The 12,297-nt window shown below is 41.5% G+C and overlaps 1 long non-coding RNA gene across 1 annotated transcript in view; it reads right to left on the bottom strand.

Annotated features, from left to right (window-relative positions):
• The window catches only part of LOC115835954, a 242,463-nt gene extending 230,763 nt beyond the window's left edge, over positions 1–11,700 (bottom strand). The window contains exon 1 of the long non-coding RNA XR_004030929.1: positions 11,503–11,700. This is a non-coding gene — a long non-coding RNA (uncharacterized LOC115835954). The remainder of the gene's footprint in view (positions 1–11,502) is intronic.
• Positions 11,701–12,297: the final 597 nt, after the last annotated feature.

Raw genomic sequence — 12,297 nt, 5'->3', positions numbered from 1 at the left:
ACCTTGCTGCTCCTGCATCTGACACAGGGCCTTGATGATAGACCTGAACACCCACAATATACCAGGCCCTGGGCTACACCAGGTGTACTTCACTGAACAAAGCAGACATAATTTAATGTCCTCATGAGGCTTATAGACTGGCTGAGGAGTCAGAAATTTTACAAGTAATTACAAATGTTATCACTGTGATTGAAGTTAATGTAGGAGATCCTAGGAGATCCACTGCCAGTTAGAATGCACAAGGACCAATGTTCCCATCAATAACAGAATAAAACACCAGATAAACTCAATATTGTATTTCTCTTTAAAGTCACACAAGAGTGGTGGATGCAAAAAAGTTTAAATGAACCAAATACCAGAGAGGAATGAGCCCTTCATCAGTGAGGAAAGAGCAACTGCTACTCTCATACCTGGGCCAATTGCCAGGTCTGAATATGTGTGGGTGGAGAAGAAGGCCTGCCATAGGCAGAGGAGCTTTGCTGGAACAAGGATAAACCAACTGAGCTTTTAGTGACAATGTGGGCTGGTGTGACAGATTGGAATCTCAAAGAGTCCAAGTGCAATAATAAATCTTTTGGCACAACAGTTCTCCCTCACAGGAATTGTGCTGAGCCAGCAGCTGTGGGGGAGGAGCTGGAAAGCAGAGATAGATCTTGCAGTCTTGTGTAGTGCTTAGGCTAAATCTGGAGATAAACTGAAACTTACTAAAGCTGCAAACCAACTCCCTTCCAGCCCAAATTCTGATAAGATCAATGGATCAGTCCCTCACCAGTGGCTGCATAGGAAGTTGGACACTGGAATAATGAAAGATGAGAGATACCTGTTATTTCATTTGAAACAAGGAGTAAACTAAAACTAAACAAGGTTTCAACTCAGCCCAGTTCAGCTTGATCATGGTAGGATCTGAATGATCAGCCTCTCACCCTAGCTTCCTGATAGGGAAAAGGGTGGGCACTCTCTGGAGAAAACAAAATAAAATGTATCATCTCATTCAGTCTCTACTGTTCTTTTAATCAAAATGTCCAACACATAATTGAAAATCATGAGACATGCAAAGAAGCAGGAAAATGTGACCCATAATCAAGAGAAAATATAGTCAATAAAGATAGACCCACAGATGATTTAGATTTAGGAATGAGCAAACAAGAACTTTAAAATGACTATTATACACATATTAAAGAACTTTAGAAGAAAATTTGTGCAGATTAGTGGTCAGAAGGGGAGTGTTAGAAGATAAATGAAACACTTATAAAAAGAACTAAGTGGAAATTCTAGAACTGAAAATTACACTATCTGAAATGAAGAAGTCAATGAATGGACTTAACAGCAAAGCAAACTTAGCAGAAGAAAAAATTAGCAACTCAAAAAGCAATCAATATAAAACCCTCAAACTGAAACACAGAGAAAATAAGGTATAAATGGAAAGAGTATGTTCTAATATATTATCTATTGACCTAACATACGTAATTGAAAAGGTAAAATGGAATTACTATGGGAGCATGTAACCCACCAGCATGTTCCCATTTTAGATCTTTAATTGTGCTGCTCCTTTTGCCTGGAACACAGATAGCCACACAGATAATTCCTTCATATCCCTCAAAATTTTGCTCAAATGTTTTCATCTCAGTGGAGTCTTTCCTGATACAAAATCTGCATTCACCTACATTTCCACTTATAGCTGGGATTTCTCCACTATTTTTTTTTATTTTTTCCTTAACTCTTGTCACCATTCATAAACATATATTTTATTTATATTGGTTGTTTCTTCTTTCCTCCACCTTAATATATGTTCCCTGAGAAGTTTTTTACCTGTTTTGTTGACTCTCCAGCACCTAGAACCTAGTAGGTTCTCAATAAAAGTTACTAATCAAATAACAATGAGATTTAAACCTTCTCATATATAAAATAGTCATGAAGAAAGAACTTTAGGCTTTAACTGGAGAGACAAGTGTTTCAAGGCAGGTCCTTTTTAAATGCAAGTGGCAGAAATCTAACAAAAAATGACTAAAGTAAAAAAGAAAAGATATTGGTTCATACAATTGAAAAATGCAGGGTTTCTTGCTTTAGACATGACTAGATCTAGACGCTAAAACGAAATAACAAAAAAAAAAAAAAAAATGGCCTTTGTCTCTGGGTTCTATTTTCCCCTGTGTGAGCTTTATTCTCAAGCAGGCTTTCTCCAGGGCAGTGGTAAAGAAGGCCCCGCAAGCTCCAGCTTTGCATGCTTTAGATAAACCACTCCAGGGGAAGAAAGCTTCTTTCCCAACAGTTCCAGCAAGAACTTCAATGCTACACTCATTGTCCAGACTTGAGTCACAGTCAATTTCTGCATAGATCCACTGTGACCAGGAACTGGGGTATTGTCACACACCTACTAAACCACATAGCCTGAAAGTGGCAATTCGTCAAAGAAAAGTCAAGGTGCAATTTCCAGAAGAGGTAGGAAATACCAGGCAGGTAAAAACATGCGTCTATGTCCTGAAGAATCATCTGAAGTGTAGGGATTAGGACAAGCAAGAGTATATCAAGCAAAGACTTGTGGTAGGGGGAGCATGAAGAATTTTAGAAAAAAATAATTTCTTTTTGGTTAGAAAGAGCAAGAAAAAAGTGGTGAGAAATGGGGAATTAAAGAGAAGACAAAATTTGGGGGCCTTGCCAAGAATGTTTAGAAGTTAGAATATAATACTAATAAATAGCAGAGAGAAGCCCTTGAAGTATTCAAAGCTGGAAATTTAAATGGTTAACTTTTGGTTTTGAAGAGATCCCATTAACTGTCCTATTTAGAATGGATCAGACAGAAACAAGACTGAAGTCGACCACCTGTTTGGTCGTCACAATTTTGTGATGTTTGGTGTCACAATTGTCTATAAGAGAAAGACGATGGAGACCTATGAAGGTGACAGTGGGGATGAACAAAGTAAAACTATTTGGGAGACAATTTGTAGAACACAATTCAAGAATGCTCTAAGAAGATTAGGGTTTATCAATAGCTCTCAAAGCCTTACCCAGAAGATCTCAAGCTCTCTGTCATTTCTATGCTCTTCCCCCATAGGTTGTAAGAAGTTCTAGCAGGAAGACAATGCTGTACCTGCTGCTTCCTTTCTCCTCTCCTTCCCTAACCTCACTACAGGGCAGATCCAGACAAGCATTCCCAGAAGTAGGTCCCTGCTCTGAAACCTATACGTAGAGGAGAGGTTTAAAAATGTTTAGATAGCAAAGGTAAGTGAAGAAAGAGAGCCCATGCTGGCACCACCAAGGGCAAGTATATTGCCCTAGAGTCAAACAGAACCAGGTTTTATTCCTGCCTCTGCCACTTATTAGCTGTGTGCCCTTGAGCAAGTTACTTAACTTCTCTGAACCTTAGCTTCCCCATTTGAAAAATGAGTATATCACATTAGCTCACAGAGTGCTTATGAAATTTAAATGGCTTTGTGCATTTGAAGGCTGGGAACAGTGCCTGGCTCACAGAGTGAGCTCAAAGGAGATTGATTCCATTTTCCTCCCAATCTTTCTTCCTTAGATGCCTAAGGACATATTCCCACCTATTTTCCTTTTTGACAGCAATCCATCATGCCCCAGTTTTGTGATATAATTTTTAAAAATTAAATGCAAATAGTCAAGAGTCATCTAATTCATTACTTTCAGCTTCAATGACAGTTACTAACTGTACAAACCTCTGGCAGGACACTAGCAGCTGTTGGGCAGCTTCAGAGTATTGATTAGGCCCTCCTGGGCCACAGGTTCATATGTTTAGGCTAATAAAAAGGAAACAGCATTTATCAAATAGAAGGTTATACATATCCCTTTAACCACTGGGACATTTGTGAGACCCCTAGACATTAGAAAGTTCCTAATGAGTTCCCAGCAACAAGCTGATCCCCTTATCTCACCCCCTAACCCCCGCCTCAATTACACTCATACACTATACACACCTGGTGCTAATCATCCCCACTAGAGCTGGTGATTAGAAAGTATGGAGGGAATAAGGAAAGGATACCTGAAAACTCCTGAGTGTGGGTGAGACCTGTGACTTACTTTTAACCAATAGAATGTAGCTAAGGCAATGGAATATACATGATTACATATAAGTGATTATGTGACTATGTTACATTAAATTGTAGTGCCCCTCTTGGTGGAGTTTCTTGCTCTGTTGCTGATTTTGAGAGAGCAAACAGCCATAGTAGGGAATGCTTTGTAGCAAGTAACTATAGGCAGCTTCTAGTTGCTGAATATAGCATTCACTAACACCTTCAAGAAACCAAAATCCCCAGTCCTATAGCTCAAGGAACTGACTTCTACCAAGAACTGTAAGTTTGGAAGTAGTTACTTCCCCAATCAAGCATCCAGATGAGAACTCAGCCCTAGCTATTACCTTAATGATAACCTTGCAAAGTACCCACCTAAGCCATGTCCACACTTCAAACCCACAGAAATTGTGAGACAATAAATGCAAGTTGTTTTAAGCCACAAGATTATAATAATATTATTACATAGCAGTGGATAACTGATATACATGGTAAATTCTAGAGGAATTAATTAATGAGGAAATGGAGAAAAATTTTAATCAGAAAAGGGGCAGACCAAGACAGTTTGATTCAACACACATGTATCTATCAAGGTTCTATGTAGGCAGAATACTAGCTGATTGATCATGCTAAGGGCTGGAGGAATGGTTTATTAATCAGGGTAGGCCACTGCTATAACAAACAACCCCAAATCCTTCATGAGGATTCACATCAGAACCCAATGTCTGTCATAGAGAAATAAGAAGAGAACTTAGCTCTACTCCATGCAGTCATTCAGGAACCCAGCCTCCTGCCATCCTGTGGCTTCCCCATCCCCTAGCCTCAGAGTTTTCCACTGGAACCTCTGCATCCAGCTTGTAGACAGGGGGAGAAACAGAACATAGAGAACAATATGGGTGGTTTTTTAGTAAGGAGTAAAGCCAGAAAGTAGACAAGTCACTTCTGTCCTCATCAACTCAGGCACATGGTTTCTCCTGACTACAGGAAATGCTGAGAATTATAGCCTCACTCATGCCCAAAGAAAAAGGAGTCTGGTAAACCCATCCTAGTCTATGCTCTGGAAAAGGAATAATATTTTTTTTGAGACAAAGTTTCACTCAATCTGTTCCCCATGCTGGAGTGCAGTGGCACAATCTCAGCTCACAGCCCACTACTACCTCTGCCACCCAAGTTCAAGTGATTCTCCTGCCTCAGCCTCCTGAGTAGCTGGGATTATAGGCTACCAAGAACTGTGAGTATGGAAGTAATTATTTCCTCAATCAAGCATCCAGATGAGAACCCAGCCCTAGCACCACCACACCCAGCTAATTTTTATAGTTTTAGTAGAGACAGGGTTTCACCATTTTGACCAGGCTGGTCTCAAACTCCTGACCTCAAGTGATCTTCCCACCTTGGCCTTCCAAAGTGCTGGGATTACAGGCATGAGCCACTGCACCCAGCCAGGAATAGTAAATGTTCAAGAATAATTCAAGCACAACCTTGACCTTAAGTAATTCACAATGTACTAAGGAAAGCAGGCAAGTAGAAACAAATGATAATACATGACACAATATGAAATATTCTTAAGAGAGAGAGAAAAGTTGGAGAGAAAGAGAAAAGAAGCTTGATGTAATAGAAACTATGACCCAGGTTTCTTCACTTACATTCTCTGAGCTTATGTTTTCTCACATTTAAATTTGAGAAAATAACTGAATCTCTCAGTGCCTCAGTCTCCTCACCTACTAAATGAGAATAATAGTGCTTCTCTCAAAAGTTGGCTGTGGAGATGAGATAATCCATGTAGATACAATGCTTAGCACAGTATCCGACAAAAAGCAAGATTGTATAAATATTAGCTATTATTATTTATTATTATCATTATCATTATTATAAATTCAGGGGACCCAAAATGATTTGGAAGTGCTTCATAAAGTATAAAGAGTTTTTCTACATATAGCAGATAGTTTTTATACTACCCCCAAGTGCTTCTGCTGCTCAGAATAACGGGAGATTGATTCTGGCCCTAGGAAATGTGGATAGGCTTCCAAGAGGAGGCAGCATTTAATCCAGACTTGGAAATGTCAGAACTGTCTTTGCTCCACAGATGGGCTGCTGCCTGACAAGCTGGACAATTGGTTGGCCTCTTCATTCTGGAGAGTTACAGACTGAGAGGGGAAGAAATGAAATCCACGGAATTCAGGGCAGGCTGCAAGGTGACCATGAGCACATTCACCAGCTCCTGATTAGAGGCAGATGCCACCACCACCCCCGTCTTTTCATGGCTTGGATGATTTAAAAAAGAAATTTAAAAAGAAGCACCAGGTGATGCAGCAGGTAATAAACTTATGGAACTCATTTCCCCAGGAGGCTACTGAGGTGAAAATTTTAAATCATTTCCCAAAAAGCTTAGTTAAATTCATGAGTGATTGATTCCTAATGGATTATCAAAGCCTGTTAGGAAGGAAATCCTTAAACTTTAAGGTTGAAGTCTTGGAAAACAGGTGTGCTCTCTGATGAAACTTCTCTCTGCACCTCTGTCACAGACAAAATATTAGGCTGCATGTATCTCTCTGAGTTGACTCACTGTGACAATTCAGTTAGAAAGTCACTGCAAGGAAACGCCTGAAATAGCACTTGTGACCAGAGAGGGCCAGTACAGGGCACCTGCACCATCACTGTTCCTGAAAGATTCGTGGCAGACATCACTAGTCCATCTCAGCACCATTTCCCATGGAACCAGTGATAGCTCCAGTCTCTTTCCCAGCATAGAAACAACTTGGCCATCCCTGATAGACCCCACACCTTTACTCAGGATGAAATGAGGCCCAAGGAGTGGAAGTCATTGGTCCAAGATGTTTGCTCCAGGGTTATCCCTTTAAAATCTCTAGACAGGCAGGCAGGCTAGTGTGGGAGGCAAATAAAATCTGGTGTCCAGTCTCATGTCCGTGCCTCCATCTCTTGTGATTCAAAGATGTACAATCCTACAGGTCCTTCCCTCCTTTCATATTAATAAACCTGCTGTTCACTTTATATAACAGATGTCTGGACTTAGAGAATAATACACATGAGTCAGGAAGAAGAGGAGTAGAAAGAGGAAGAAGAGGGAGGAAGAGGAAGAGGTGAAAGAGAAGGAGAGAATCACGTTTGCACTGCATTTGACATTTACAAACACCTTTATATCAATCATTATTATATTTAATTCTATCTTCCCAGCTTCACAAAGAAAGAAAAACAAATGAGGTTCAAGGAGGCAAAGTGACTTGCCTAAGTTCTCACATCTCCTCCGAGGCAAAGCTAAAGTTCAAATCAGGCCTCTGTACTACGCTGAGTTTGTTTTTCACTCCCACGAACCAGGATTCATTTGGAAGTAAACATTTCCTCTAGGTGTCAAAAGCACCTGTCTTGCACATAGATTAAAAGGGCAAATCACCTAGATCAAACCCTGTTTCCCAATAGCACGGCCGATTCCTCTAGATCATGCTGTTTTGTCCCTGGCTCTCCTGCTGCCCAGAGAATGAAGACATATCTGTTGACACATTAGCAGAGAATGTCATACTGTGACAGCTGTGGCTAGCATTTGGGTACCAGATGTCCACTATCTCCCAGGCCAGATCTCTGTCCCTCTCTAATGGGGATATCAGTGCTGCTAGAAATAACGTAATTAACCAACTACCTATTATTGACTCTCCGAACAAATATTTATTGAGTGTTTACTATGTTCTGGGCCCTGGGCCAGGCCCTGGGGACAAAGGCAGGACAGTTCATGGAGCTTACATTAGAAGTAGTAGTAGTGGTAGTAGAAGGGAGGATAAATAATGAACATGTTTATAAGTAAGTGAAGAAAATAACATCAGAAGTGATACATGTGATAGAGTCACCGCAGGATTAAGTAGGGCATGCCTGCTTTGGACAAGGCTCTTTGAGGTGGTGACATTAAGCTGAGCCTTTAAGGATGAAGAGGAGTCATTCATGTAAAGAGAAGACAGAATAGTATCCCAAACAATGTTAAGCACAAAGGCTCAGAGGCCACAGAGCTTGCGTTCAAGGAGTAGAAGGCCAGCAGGAAGCTAAAGCAAGTTGAGAAAACCAAAGCCCTGGGAGTTTGAGCAATTTGACTATGATCTCACAGGCATTTTTGATGATGTAAGTTAAACAGACATCCCCAAATGGATTGCAACATTATAAACAGTTTCCCCAAGTCTTTGTCAGAAAGCTGCTCCCCTGCAGCTCAATATTCACGTCTTCTCCCTACTCAGCCCCCTCTTGGCATCCTATTTTTCCCAGAGTAATTTCACAGTAACTCCCAGGCAATTGACTGCAGTGTCACTAGCCGGAGACAACCAACTGAGCTGAGGTGGACTACAAGGAAGGAGAGGACATGCTTTCTGGACAAGAGAGTTCCTTTCTGCTCACAAAGGACCTTCTCCAGCAGGAAGAACAGCAAAGGCAGGGGAAATAGCACATTAAATGACATGATCAACTAGGTACGTGGCTGGTTTGTTTTTCCAAGAGCATAAGCTAATCTCGAGAACTGGGTCTGGGGGCTGGGGGTGGAAGCAATCCTCTGGGTTCTCTTCATTCCACTTCTGCAAACTACTTCCTATGCAATTATTTTATCCCTTGCTCTGGGTTTATTTCTAACCTCTAGAAAAGCTCTTGTGTCCAGTAGGCACCTAATAACCATCAGCAGAATGAATGAACAGGTTATGCATGGTAAGACAAGGACGCAAAGGTGTATAAGCCTGTATTAGTCAGCGTTCTGCAAAGAAACAGAACATATAGAGAGAGAGAGAGAGAGAGATTTAGTATGAGGAATTGGCTCACATGATTATGGAGGCTAAGTCCCATGAGCTGCCATGTGCAAGCTGGAGACCCAGGAAAGCCAGTGGTATAATTCCAGACCAAGTACAAAGGCTTGAGTACCATGGGAACCAGTGATGTAAATCCCAGTCCAAGGGCAGAAAAGGATCTATGTCTCAACTCAGCAGGCAAGAAGCAAAAGGGGTGAATTCCTCCTTCCCCTGCCTTTTTGTTCTATCCAGGTCTTCAGCAGTTGTATGATGCCCACCAACAAGGGAAGGGCAATCTATTTTACTGAGTTCACCAAATCAAATGCTAATCTCATCCAGAAACACCCTCACAAACACACCCAGAAATAATACTTAAACTGGGCACCCTTGGTGAAATCAAGTTGACACATAAAATTAACCATCACAAAGCCCATTCATTCATTATTCCTTATCAATAAGCACTATATGCCTGCTATATGTATGGCACTGTGCTGGACATGAAATAGGAGAAGCTAAAAGATGGAAAATGTATTCATTCATTGACTCGTTCAATCACGCAACCTATGTTGGGTACATGGACTAATGTTCCACAGCATTTTGTAGTTACATGGCTTCATTTTATCATTGCCATTTAATGGCACAGTGCTTGGAGTCAATCCTGAGTTCAAATCAGGTCTGACCATCTGGACAACCTTGGGCAAGTTACTTAACCTCTCAGTTTCACCATCAGAAAAGTGGGAATAATACATTTCTTCCTGTGTCATTATAAGTCTTCAAGCAATAACACAAAAGGGCCGTAGCAGAGATCTTTGCACATGGTAAGTGCTCAACAAATGGTAGCTAGTCTCATTATTATAATGTATGTTATTTTTTATCCTCCTGTCAATACTTTGAAGAAGGTATTTTTTCTTCATTTTACAGGGCTGAAGGTCATAGAAAGTTACATGGCCAAATATCTCAAGGAACCAGAACTAAGCTGAAGCCTTTGTCATCCATGGCAATGATATCTCTAAACTCAGGCATTCTGATCCAAACAAAGCATTTGGGAGGCTTATTAGACACCATAGTAACAAGCTTCACAATTGAGGCTCACTTTATAGGTAGAGTCACTGAGGCCAGAAAGGTTGAGGAAATTGTCCAAGGTCAACAGTCTTGGTGGAGCTGGGAATCAAATCAAAGTTTCTTGGGTTTTGAGGTTCTTACTATGTGACAGACAAAATGCTCAACTCCAAAGATGTTAAATTAAATATGGCCCAGGCCCTACCCTTGAGAACACTCAATCTAAGGAGGTGTGGGCAATTAGAATGGAGATGTATCTTTCTGAGAAGAAAGATTCTTCAAGAATTTGACTGCAGTCTTCACATGTATATGAAGCACTGTCCTTTGAAAGGCAAAGTAAAAGGTAGCATAACACATTGACTTTAGGTCAGGCAAACCCAGGTTCAATTTCCACCTCTTTCACTCTCAAGCCTTGTGACCGTGGGCAAGTCATTTAACTTGATGGGCATTTAACTTGCTGAGTAAACCTCAGTTTGCTCATCTCTAAAATGGACATGATAACAACACTTACCTCCATAGGCTGCCCACAGCCCATCAGGAATGGGCTCCATCTTTAGCTCTGCCCCTTCCCCCAGGATTTAAGTCTAAGTAGAGCAGAGACTCCAGGGATCTTGTTCATTGTATTATGTCTGGCACACAGCACAGGCACTATGTAGATGGAGGAGGGTGACCACAGAGAGGCATCCCAGGCAGAGGGGAAAGCATGAAAAAAAATCATAGAGGTGTGAAACAAAGGGGTGTATTCAGAAAACTGGAAATAATGAGTAGGTATGGCTGCACCTATGAAGGAGTATGGCAGAGGGAGTGGGCAGGGACGTTGGCAGTGAAGGGGAAGGTGGGAACCTGTGGGCTGTGATACAGACCTGCACTTTACCCCCAGGTTCCTTACCTTGAGTTCTGTGTCGAGTCTGTTCATCCCTGTATTTCTCACAAGGGGGCTGGGCCAGACACTGTGAATTGTCTACCCAAAGACTATTTATAACCAATTTCTCCTTGTCTTTCTCTATTTCAAAGCTTGAGAAGGATAAAATAACCTATTTCCCACCTGCCTGGCGAGCCGTACATATAGCTGTGGCCAGCGAGATGTAGCAGAAGCCCCAGGGAATGTTTTTCCTCCTAGAAAAAGTCATGTGTGTGCATGTGTGTGTGTGTTTGTGCCGTGTGTGCATGTGTGCATGAATGTATGTATGTTGCCCTTTTCTCCTTGGTGCTGCTTGTCCCTTACCCCTTCTTTCCTACTGGAAGACTCCTAGGGATGCAACAGCCGTGGTGCAAGTAACTATGAGGTGACAAGCATAAGAGTACAGTAAAAAAGGTGATGAAGCACTGGTCTATTTGACAAATAATCCTTTATGTGTTTAAGCCACTATGGAGGTGTTTTTCTATTACATGTAGCCAAAAGCAATCCTGGTTCATGCAAGGACTTGCTAGCCACCCTATCCGGGTAGCCCTACTTGGACAGATCTTTGCTGATTCCTCTAATCCTTGGACCAATCTTCTGTATGTTTCCAATTGGGTTCATCAAGATGCACCCCCTGCCCCCATAAGGTTTAGACTTGAAGTCCTTCCACATCACGATCCTGGTTTCGTGACCAAGACATTTATTTCCTTTCATTATCAAGGTGAGATGTAAGACAGAAATGACTTACCGACTGATGTGCAGCCTCTGTTTTGTGGCTTTGTCTCATGCTGTTTGGGCTCCCAGCTTCCTGACTGCTCCGTCTGCCACGCTGAAAACACTGCCACTCCCAGGATACCAGGCTTAGAAGAAGCCTTTCAGGGAATTGTGCTGGAGCAAGAGCAAATCTCAATATGTTTATCCTTATGTTTTTTCTTTTCTGCATTGCCTAGAGGATAATTAGGATTATGATAATCTCTTTAGTGTATGTTTTTTTTAACTTCTACAATAAGCTCTTTGGAACCAAAGGGAAGAGCCCAGAGGGAAGATGGACATGGAGCTTATGCCTTAAGGACAGACCAGAAACAGAAGGCAGAGAGTCAGGCAGCCCTGTCACCAGGGAAACCAGAGGAGGGTTTGTGGTGTCAGCAAAAACTGACAAAGACTTGGAAATGAACCAAACCAAGCGCTGGGCGTCCTTTCCGTGGAGTTCTGTGTATTATCCCATGGATCTCCCGGGATTACCTACTCTTACCAAGATGAGTACCTTTGGCCGACTTCAATCAGCTGGGGTATTTTACAGCTCTCTATGGTTAGAAGTTATAGAGAGCTCATAGTAATGCAAATGATTCTTGTCCATAGCAATGAAAATGAATTTTATTGGGAAAAATATAATCCCAATCATTACATTTTATTGCCCAAGAGCAGTGGATCTCAAAGTGTCACCTGGGTACATCAGGAGATTGCCTGAGACGCTTTCGGGGAGCCTGTTAAGTCGAAACTATTTTCATAATAATAGTAAGGCACTATTTGCCTTTTTCACTCT

This window comes from Nomascus leucogenys, chromosome 7b, assembly GCF_006542625.1.
Source record: "Nomascus leucogenys isolate Asia chromosome 7b, Asia_NLE_v1, whole genome shotgun sequence".
NCBI classification, from domain to species: Eukaryota; Metazoa; Chordata; class Mammalia; order Primates; family Hylobatidae; genus Nomascus; species Nomascus leucogenys.
Note: the sequence above shows the minus strand (reverse complement) of the source record. Positions and strands in the feature narration are given on the sequence as shown.